At 46.7% G+C, this 11,136-nt stretch overlaps 1 long non-coding RNA gene across 1 annotated transcript; it reads left to right on the forward strand.

The window, feature by feature from the left end:
- The first annotated feature begins 1,847 nt into the window (after positions 1-1,847).
- LOC122200954 lies at positions 1,848-10,768 on the forward strand. Its single transcript, XR_006194017.1, has 3 exons — positions 1,848-1,908; positions 5,346-5,506; positions 10,492-10,768. It is a non-coding gene; the product is annotated as an uncharacterized LOC122200954 (long non-coding RNA).
- The last annotated feature ends 368 nt before the right edge of the window (positions 10,769-11,136 follow it).

Here is an 11,136-nt window from a genome sequence, read left to right on the forward strand (position 1 = left end):
CATTCCAGAATGTTTACCCATAGGATGCAGCAGCTAACTTGACATGTGTTTTTAATGGTTGGATTGGGCTGTGTGGAGTGAGCTAGAAATAGCTTGTAAGCTCTTAAAAAATTGGTTATACATTTTTGATGTCCCCAATATCCCTTTTGATTCTAACCCACTATGTATGGTAGTATGATAAAACTGTTGGGGATTTGCTGAATAATCCCCAGGGAATTAAACAATCACTTAAACATCCTTTTCTTGTGGAGAAGTGACCAGGGACTTCTCTGGTCACCAAAACAGGTGCAGTGTGAGTTTCTGGTTCAATTTCTAAAATGCCCGATGGCTAAACTCCATCGGCTTCGCTTCTCATTGAGAATCCTTCACTCTGTTTCCATTGATCATGAACTAGATCACGGAATGTCCAAGTAGAGAAGGGCTTAGACATTGCTGAGTTCAAACCTCTCATTTTTCAGAAAAGGAAACTGGGTCCCAGAGGCATTGACATGAACGTGCCTCACGGCCAACAAGTGGTTTGGGTTAAAATTGAAGGCACATCAGTATATTCTCCCCATGCAAAATTGGTCTCTTCTCTCCATCGCTTCATTTTCTTACATGGACAATAGCAAGAACCGAACACCTGTGTCTCTTCCCACCTTCCCAAAGTGGCCCAGCTGAGTTACAGAGAGTTCTTCTTTCCTATTTGCTTCTAGATGGATCTGAAAGTAGGCAGGGCTTGAAGAAATTGTAAGAGGCAGAAATAGAGCTAGATTTCATTTCCTCATCTCCTGCTGACTCATTTTGTGTAGGCCTGGATCACTTTTTTCCAGGTGGGGCTGGTACTGACATTCTGGAAGTTTTCGTTAAGGTCAAATGAAGCGAGAAAGAAAGAAAGACTTTTGTGTCCTTTTGCTTTTTAAGGTGGGCAAAAATATGCCACAAGAATTCTGGATTGTGCTTCCACATCTAGGATGTGGGAGAGGTTCCAGAATGGATGAGAAGGAGCAAGGGGAACATTTATTTATTTTTTCTCAGTCTATGTCTTGAGGGACCAAGGAGACCCACAAAGATGGCCATGATCCTTGGCTGACCTTGACTTCTTGCCTGGCCCTGTCTCAGTCTCCATAGCCAAACCCTCTAGCCATGAGCCAGAGGCTTGCACTGTCTTTTTTTCTTTACCTCTGACCTCTTTAGAGGTGGTAACATTTGCTTTGGTGAAAGATACTAGCCTCTGAGTCAGAAGACAAGAGTGTGAAACTAATCATTTAACTTAGTAGCTCTGTGCTCTTGGACAAGTCACTTCAACTCTTCAAATCTCTGTTACTTTGTAAAGCAAGCGGAAAGATGCCTGTTTACCCTACCTTAGCCAGGTATTGAGGACCAACGAGGATAGTTTGATGATATCATGGAATAAATTGGAATGTGCCATCCGCATGTAAGACACTCTCCAAAAAATAAACTGTTTATTTGAGAACAGTTTTAGAATTACAGAGAATGATAATTCAGAGTTCTCACATAACCCACACCTAGTTATTTCTATTATTAACATCTTACATGAGTACGGTACATTTGTTACAGTTAATGGACCAATAATGATAAATTATTATGATGAAGTTCATAGTTTCACTTTCCTTCATTTTTACTTAATGCCCTTCTCCTATGCCAGGATCCCATCTGGGATGTCACATTACAGGTAGTTGTCAGGTCTCTAGGCTCCTCTGACCTGAGACTGTTTCTCACACTTGCCTTGTTTTTGATGACCTTGACAGTTCTGAGGAGGACTGGCCAGGCATGTTGTAAAACAACCCTCAGATGTGATCTGTCTGATGCTTTTCTCCTGCTTAGCCTGGAGTTCTGGGTTTGGGGGAGGAAGACCGCAGGGGCAAAGTGCCATTTTCATCACGTCACATCACTGGTGTATCGCAGGTGAGCTTTCTGTTGTCTGTACTGATGTTATTTTAGAATCATACTTTGTCACTAAGAAAAGCCAGGGACCCCTGTTTTAGAACCCACTCTCACGGTGTCTGGGTCACATGGCCCTGGAATAAGAGTCCTAGTACAGTTTTTCCCCTAAAATAGGAGAGGTTCTTTCCAGTTAGACCACTGAGTCTGCCTTTCTGGTCACCTGGGCTTAGCACTAATGAGCTGCTAATAACACGACCGTTACCTATGCAAATGAAGGGAGCCGGCTGGAGGGGGTGCGGGCAAGCGCTCACTCCCTTCCAGTGCTAAGTAATCAATCACGTTGCTGCGGTTATTAACCGTCTTAACTGAGGTGCTCTAAGAACTGACCCCTGAGGGCACCTGGGTTCCTGGCTTATTTACATCAGTGGATTATTTCTCAGGAGACTCTGGGCCTGGGAGGGGTTCATTTGCTTCTGCTCTAGATTAATGGAGCAGTGTGGTGTTAGGGGCTACAAAGGAAAGAGTCTAAAACCCTCTATTTGGTTCACCTGCTGAATGCTGTGTGTATCTGGGATAGTGACTTGCCCTTTCTGTGCCTCAGTTTCTCTTCTGGACACTTATAAGTAATGGCTTTTATGACTTAGCCTCTTCCTTGTCAGGACACGGTCTGGGGAAGTGGTTTCCCATGGGATGGCCGTACTCTCACTCTACCTAGTTATCACTTGTGGGACAGGACGACACGTTGAGATGTGTGGCCCCAGAAAAGCCTGGAGAGTTGGGAGTCACAACAAGGGTACAGGCATGGGAGAGCAGATAGGCTGGTGGGCAGCAAAGCACCAGCACACATGCCCTAGTTTTTCCTCTGTAACGAGAGGCAGAGGGAGTGGACAGGATACGGAAGAAAAGAACTTCTTACATTAATAAACATTTTAGGGCCTCCTGGGTGGCTCAGTCGGTTGAGTGTCTGACTTTAGTTCAGGTCATGATCTTGCAGTTTGTGAGTCTGAGTCTGTGCCGATGGCTCAGATCCTGGAGCCTGCTTCAGATTCCGTGTCTCCCTCTCTCTCTGCCCCTCTCAAAAAAATAAATAAACATTTTTTTAAAAAGTCTTTAAAAAACACATTCTAGTTGTTTGCCATAGAAGCTGTCTTTTTTCTAAAATCAGGACAAATATGAGATGGTCTCTGCAGAACCCTTCGTCCCCAAGACACATAACATGCTATGTGCCTTTTTCTCCCATATTTTAAGTGTCTCTGGCCTCTGTAGGCTGGACCTACCAAAACCAGCTTTTAGTACCCCTCTACACCTAGATTGTTGGGGCACAGAGGAGATACCTTCCAGCGTGGCTACCAAGCTAAGAATGGCTCTCACTCCCATGGCACCGGTCCCCAGGACACCGAGTGGGGTTTGAGGTTCTAATAAATCAGAGTTTTCCCCTTTGGGCTATGAAACAATTGGAAAATAGAAGAATCAGACAGGGATCAATGTATCAGTTTTGTGGGTGGTAAAGTTGTATGGGAAAATAAGGTTTGGATCTGGGGCTTAATGAGGTTTGGCACTTGGGCTTTCTTTCCTTCCCTCCTGAATTGAAATTTTGGATGCAGTCATAGGCAGAGACATTGAGTGACTGCCAGCCTGCCCAGGTGAGCTCACTACCCGAAGAAGACAAGAATGCTTGTGGCCTGCATGCAGGCCGATGAGGAGTGGGAAGTTGTCAGAGAGAAGGAGAGTGCATACGACAGGAAGGGGATCACAGCCTGGGGGGGCCTGACTTCATCAGGTCAAAGCTCTTCAAAGGGACCGGGCTGTCTCCTGAGAAAGAGATTCCCCTTGCTGGCTTGACAAAATAAGCCACATATTGAAGGAAGGCCACAAGGCAAGGAACTGGGGTGCCCTTTATGAAATGTGGGCAGCCTCCAGGTAACACCAGCAGAAAGTCAGGGTCCTCAGTCATACCACCACAAGGACGTGAATTTTGCCAACAACCTGAATGCACCTTGGAAGCAGCTGCCTCCCCAGTTGAGTCTCCAGATGAGAATGCAGCCAGCCAACCCCTAGACTGTAGCCCCCGTGAGACCTTGAGCAGAGGACTCAATTAAGCTGTGTCTGGACTCTAGCCAACAGAAAATTGTGAAATAAAAATGCATGTTGTTTTAGGTCACTAAGTTTCTGATAATTTGTTATGTAACCAGGAAAACTAACACTATCCCCTTGGAGAGAAATGAAGGGGACAGGAGTAAATGGTGGAGAAAAGAGATGTAATGTTTCTGTGAAGGAAGCAGTTATTTTATGGACCCAAGAAGTGTGGAAGGAAGGAGAAAAGGTCCTTCCTCCCATTACATTCAGTCTTTATTGTCCCTCACACCATCCTATTTCTTTTCTGAATTGGATTTTTGCAAGAAAGAGAAATAGAGTTTGAATGGAAATCAGAGACAAGCTACACTATCATTTGCACCATATAGAGAGGTTCTGTCAACTCCCCTGTTTGAGAATCCTTTTCTTCTTGTTTTTTTTTTTTTTATATTTATTTTATTTTATTTTTGAGAGACACAAGCAGGGCAGGAGCAGAGTCGGGGGACAGAGGATCTGAAGTGGCCTCTGTGCTGACAGGCTGACAACAGAGAGCCCAACGTGGGGCTCAAACTCACAAACCATGAGATCATGACCTGAACCAAGTCAGAGGCTCAGCTGACTAAGCCCCCTAGGTGCCCCTCTTCTCAGGTTTTGATTTTGCAATTCTTCCTTCTGTTCCATGACATGTCCAACTATCCTTCCAATAAATCCTTCATCCTGCTTTTTAAAGAAAAAAAAATTCTTGGGGCATCTGGGTGACTCAGTCGGTTGAGCATCTGACTTAGGTTCAGGTCAATATTTCATGGTTTGTGAGTTTGGGTCCCGCTTTGGGCTCTCTGCTGCCAGTGCAAAGCCCACTTCGGATCCTCTGTTTCCCTCTCTCTCTGCTCCTCCCCTGCTTGCATGCTCTCCCTCTCAAAAATAAATAAACATTAAAAAGTTAGAAAAAAATTCTTAAGCCAGCTAGAGATCGTTGTTCTTGCTTACGACCCAAATAAATTTTACAACCTGTTAAATTTTGCTGTTAGTCTAATTGCCATAAATTAGCCCCCAACACAGTGCCTATCCTCACTGTTTTTCTTTTGGAATAAGAACCTTGGGCTCTCTTCTGGTGTCTTTGGCCCACTAATTTTCCAGCCCTATCATTGTCCCTGTTGCTGATGATCTCACAGAGATCATTGCCAATCTGGTCCTAACTTTTTAGCTGGAGGCTGCTGCCACTGAGAACCCTCAAGCTGGCTTCAGGGAGAGGGACACCCATTCTTCTTTTAGCTCTACCTTCTTAAACATGGGATTTCCTCTTTTCTAATTCCCATCAGCCCAACAGAAATCAGACTATGATTTTTACTAAAGCCTTGAATCTAACAGAAGTTTTTTGCTTCTAGCACTGGCCATTGTTAGAATCCACATGTGTGAAGCCAGCTCCAGAGCTTTCTGATGATGGGGCTACATCCCTTCCCAGCATCTGCTTGCTTCCACACATGCAGGTGCCATCTCTCTCCCGTCTCTCCTGATTCCAGATCATCTGACCCTGATTCCCCAAATGGTAGGTATTTTCTTTTCTACACCAATTTTGTTTTTGTCCTGAGATTAACTTTGTCCTTCAATGACTGACGGTGGAAATATCCATTACATTCAGGGGTAACTTCAACTCACCCCCAAGGTTGAATCTATCTACATTATCTCAAACACTGATACATTGGTTCCATATGGCATTAGCCAAAGTCTGTCTTATTCAGTATCAGCTAATGTTGTTTGTCTACATGAACAGTCTAGTCTAGCTTGTGTTGGATGGATCCAGCGTCCATTGTGATGGATCTAAACAGCACAGTACCTTCCTCCCGTTCCCTTCTCCCAATCTTAATATTGGGCCTTTTGGGGAAACAACAGTGGATAAGGAAACAAGCCCATGGATACATCACTCAAAAACAAACAGTAATTTTCAAGCACCTCTCTCCTGAAATATAAGTTAAGAAAAAGAGAAAAAAATCCAATCAAATATGTAAATGGTGAGGATAAATTACTCTAAATGTGTGATATTAAATAGTACACTTGAAGGCTCAATTTGAAGCATCAACATTTGGATTGCTTCATGGCTCCCAGATCTTCCTCAAAAATTTTAGTGTGTCCTTGTTTTTGGTTTGCATTGGTAATATGTTTCTTTTGATTTTTTTTTTTCCAAACTAAGGAGTACTTTCCTCCAAAAGTTCAATTCCAGTCTCCAATGGATTCCCTTTGTCATATGGTTGGCTGTTTGATAGGGTGGAGGAAACCTTCTATTAGATGTTGGAAGAATGAATTCCAGTTCTTACTCTACACAGACTAGTCACATTAGCTTCAGAATTCATTTAATCTTTCTAGAAACTTTATTTTATCTGTAAAAAGAGATGAAATATATGCTATCGTCTAGTCCTAAGGTTCTATGCTTACCTGGGCATAGAACAGTAGTAGACAGGGTGTGACTGGGGCAGTCATACCAGGTACATGAGAACTTAGCTGCTTTATTCCAGAAGGAGTCAGGAGCCTCTCATGCTGGCTGTTCTGTTCATGTTTGTGGGTAATAGATGTGAAGGGGGACAGACACATAGTGCTCATTGAAATGTGGGTATAGGATAGGACCTACCTCCTGGGTGAAGGTGCCACTGTTTTCTCCTGTCCAGACCAATGCCTCTGAAGCATCACCAGGCAGGGCTTATCTGACTGTTGTGGAGGACATGGCATCTTTGAGCTAACATCGACCCCACCTTGTTCTAGCCCACCCATTTCTGTGTTTGGATTGTTCCTTGGCCAAATATTTCATGTTACATATAAGACCTTTCTGTTTGTAGGATGACCTGGTCCTCCTATTTCCCTCTGGTCCCTGGGCTCCAGTAGCTGGGTTGTGTCCTTGTTTTTCCTCTTTGCTCCACCATCTAGAACTTTCTGAGTACCTTTGTCTCATGGGGCCATTCCAGTCTAGCCCAACCCTTTTATCAGCAGGCCCTGCTTTCTTACCTGGCCTTTGCTCTCCCTCATACTGCTCCCTAGGTAGCAACTCCCAACCTGGGGACAGGGCCAAATGCATTGGAGCCAGGAACTAGGGGTCCAAGAGATGAGCTACTGTCACTCAGGAGCCCACTTCCCCCCCCCCCCCCCCCCCGGTCACAGGCAGGGTCCCCTGGTGCTATGCTGGCACAGGATGACTCACAAGAGTGCACACCTCCTACCTGCCTGCCCAGCTGTATTTGTGTGTACAGATAGTGTGGTGCCAGACAGGCAAGCTTGGAGTCACTTAGGGAGATGATGAGATCCCTCAGTGTGTGTGTTTTAGACTCTGCTGGGGACACTGCTATCAAACAGAGGGGTTTTTGTCCCTAATCACGTGGCTGGGTATCCAAGTCAGCAAAAGAAAACGGGTAGTAACTGAGAGAAATAAGGTGGTGAGCATTTAAGGGACATAGTTACTACTTTCTCCTCTCCTCCAGTTGTCAGACTTCCGAAGGAAAGTAGAGGTTGAACGCCTGCCATGTGTTGAGCTCTTCACTATACTCTTCTGCCTACCATTCCCCTCTCCATACCTACACTCGCCCGCGTTATTCCTAGAAACCTCAGCTCCCATCCCAAACTCTTGCCCGGCCCTTACTCTACCAACAATTCATCACTTTCTAAATCTCACTTCCTGTCTCCATACTATTCTCACAGGGTTAAGTTAATGACTTTCATTTTATCAGTAAGGACTGCAGCTCAAAGGCACAGTAGTCTTGCTGAGGTCAAAGGGCCAGAAGGTGGGAGAGCAATATTCCACCCTGGGTTTGTCTTTTTTTTTTTTAAATTAAAAGTTCATTAATTTTGAGAGAAAGAGAGTGTGAGCAAGCGGGGGTGGAGTAGAGAGAGAGAGAGAGACAGAGAGAGAGAGAATCCCAAGCAGGCTCTGCAATGATATTGCAGAGCCTGATGTGGGGTTCGAACTCATGAAGCATGAGATCATGACCTGAGCCGAAATCAAGACTTGGATGCTTAACCGACGGAGCCACCCAGGTGCCCCAACCCCTGGATTTGTCTTACTCTTTTTTTTTTTTGTTAATTTTTTTTTAACATTTTATTTATTTTTGAGACAGGGAGAGACAGAGCATGAACAGGGGAGGGTCAGAGAGAGGGAGACACAGAACCTGAAACAGGCTCCAGGCTCTGAGCTGTCGGCACAGAGCCCAACGCGGGGCTCGAACTCACGGACCGCGAGATCATGACCTGAGCCGAAGTCGGCCGCTTAACTGAGGGAGCCACCCAGGCGCCCCTGGATTTGTGTTACTCTACAGCTCACAGCAACTTATGGGCCAACAAGTACTCCCTGTGCCCCAGAGCCTGGGGTGGTGCTGGCTGCCAGACAATGAGCTGAGGTCTTTACTCAAGGAAATCAGAATTCAGTGTGGGGGTGGTGGTGGTGTTTTGCACTGCTTTATAAAAGCAAGAGAAGAGGGGAGTCAGGAGGAACTTCCTGGAGGAGGTGACTTCTGATCTGGGTCGTGAAGGTTGGGTAGAAATTGGCCAGCTCAACTAGAGGGACAGGGGGCTCTGGCAGAGGGGCGGAGATAACACAGTCCTGGACACAAAAAAGAGCAGGGACGGAAACCATGGCTTCCCTGGCTGGGGATGGCCCGTGGGCATCAGGACGACTGTGGGAAATCGTACACCAGGTGGGGGGTGTTAGCCTATTCCTGAAGCAAGAGGGACCTTCCTAAGTGCCAGTGGTGACGGCATCAGTCAGGGACGTGCCTTAAAAAACAGACCGGCAGGAGTGCACAGAGGCGTGTGTGAGTATGAGTGTGAGCTTTTGATAAAAACGCTGAAGATGTGGAAACCCATTAAGAGGCTTTTCCAACAGGTTAGAACAAAAGTGACAGAGCCTGGACCTTGGCAACAGCAGGGGGATGTGAGGTGGGGTGAGTCTGCCAAATAATTGTGGTAGACAATAGACCAAGTGCAGAGGTGGATTCACCGGTGGGGGGCAGTGGGGGGGCGGGGAGAAAAAGGGAGGTGTCGGGGATGACGAGGATGTTTTTAGTTAAATCACTTGGGTGAATGATGGTACCACTAACTCAGATAAGGAATGTGTGAGGAAAATAATGAGGTCAGTTTGGGACACAGGAGTGGAGAGCAGCACGCCTCTGCATGTTAAGGCTGGGGGTGGTCTCCGCTGTCCCCTGCATGATGAGGGGAGGAAGGGGGTCGCAGGGGCGGTGGTCAGAAGAGAAAGGGGTTATCCCAGGACAGGGTCGGGGCCCGGGCTGCTATCCTGGCCGGCCGGTGAAGGTCGGCACTGGAGAAGCCCCAGTACCAGCTGTAAAGCTAGCCTGCATCCCCGGCCCTCTGGTCACACCAGTGCCCCCCTCTCTGCTTGTCATGAGTCAGACACTGACAGCCTCCATGGTGCTGGCGATTTATCAGTGAGTGGAAAAAGATAATTGACCACCATCTCACCTCGCCTCGCCTCGGCTGATAGAGAGAAATCTAACTGCTTCATTCCACTGTAATTTCATATAATTCTCCATCTTTTTCTCCCTAGTTTTTACTTGGAAGTTTACACAAGTGATTGATGATTTGCTATCAAATATATAAAAAAAAAAAAGAGGCTAAAATATCATTGGACAGTTTAACAGCCTTTAAAATATAATGGTCTCTCTGGCTGGACATCCGCAGTAGCCGTAGGAGCCCAGAAGGTCAAGCTTTAATGAACTGGTGGGAAATTAGGGAAGGAAAGCGAGAGTGATCCATGCTCAGAGCTGGCTCCACAGTCCGCTGACCTTGGGGGAAGAAGGCATCTTGTGATTTATGGACCCCCTCTGGGAGCGTTTCTGGGGCTGTCAGTAGCCCTTGGGGAGGGTGGCAGGGTTGGCCTGCGATGGGGGCTGTGACGGCCCTGGCTCCTGAGGCCGTTTGCTGGGGTCTGGTCCTTGGTTGTCCTCTCAAGATCACCCAGGGCTCAGCCTCTCAGCAGTGATCTCTCCGGCCTTCTGCCTCAGGGACAGCCAGCCTCTGACCCTGTCCGGAGAGCTCAAATGTTTCCCCCACCATCAGTTTTGTTCCCTGGAACCCTCTGACTTGCTCTCTGTATCCATATTGCTTCATTCTTGGGAGTGGAACTAGCCATAAAGCCTCTTTGCATATCAACCTCTGAGCGTATCAGCGTGATGTGGCAGGCAGGGGAGGGGAAGGACAGTTATCTCCTTATGCATTCTTATGCATCCTTCCAGGCCCTAAGCTGTATAGCATCTCATCGGAATCTTTCTCCCACCTCTCAGGGAATTATTATAATGCTCACTTATAGATGAGGAAACCGTGCTTCAGAAGATGCAGTTCAGAAGCTGCTAGACCGGCAGCCAGTGATCCTGGTTCCTGGCATTCGTGTCCTTATGCAATCCCCTCCCCTGGGGTGTGAGCCAAACCCAGAGATTTGTTTCTAATGAAAAGAATACGGCAGAAGTGATGGCATGTCACTTGTGAGATTAGGTTATTAAAGACTTTAACTTTCATCTGGTTCTCTTGCTGGCTCAGTCTGATGCAAGCCGGCTACCTCGGTGGGAGCTGCCTTATGGCAAGGTCTAAGTGGCAAGGAACTGAGGGAGACCTCCAGCCCACAGCCCGGGAGGCCCTGCGTCTCGTCAACAGTCAAGTGAGTGAGGTTGGAGCCCGGGGCGTACCTCCGTGGGTGAAGCTGGGAGAGGTGTGCAGCCCCAGCCAGCTCCCTGACTGTAGCCTGGCAGACCCTGGGCACAGGGCCCAGCTCAGCTGCACGTGGAGTCCTGACCCACAGCAACTGCAGGGTAATAAATGGGTGTTGTTTTAAGCCACTAGGTTTTGGAGTATTTTGCTATGCAACAACAAACAAGTTATCAGAACAGTCAAATAAGGGGTGCAAAACAGACAGTTAATAAGCGGCAGCATTCAGACTCAAACTTGGGACTGCTTGATTTTAAAGTGTCACGATCTTTTCATGATATTATATTGGTTTAAAAAAAAAAAAAAGAAGATTGACATGTGCCTGCAGCTCCAGGAAGAGCTAGACTGGAGAGGTAAATTAAGTCCGTTGGACAGTGGGATCCTGAGATAAGCAGAGGGCCAGGCCCTCATGGAGAAACCGTGTATTCTATCTCTACCTGCCCGTGGCCCCTCCGGGGGAGCTGAAGAGTGACTGCCCTT

This window comes from Panthera leo, chromosome D1 (genome assembly GCF_018350215.1).
Source record: "Panthera leo isolate Ple1 chromosome D1, P.leo_Ple1_pat1.1, whole genome shotgun sequence".
NCBI lineage: Eukaryota > Metazoa > Chordata > Mammalia > Carnivora > Felidae > Panthera > Panthera leo.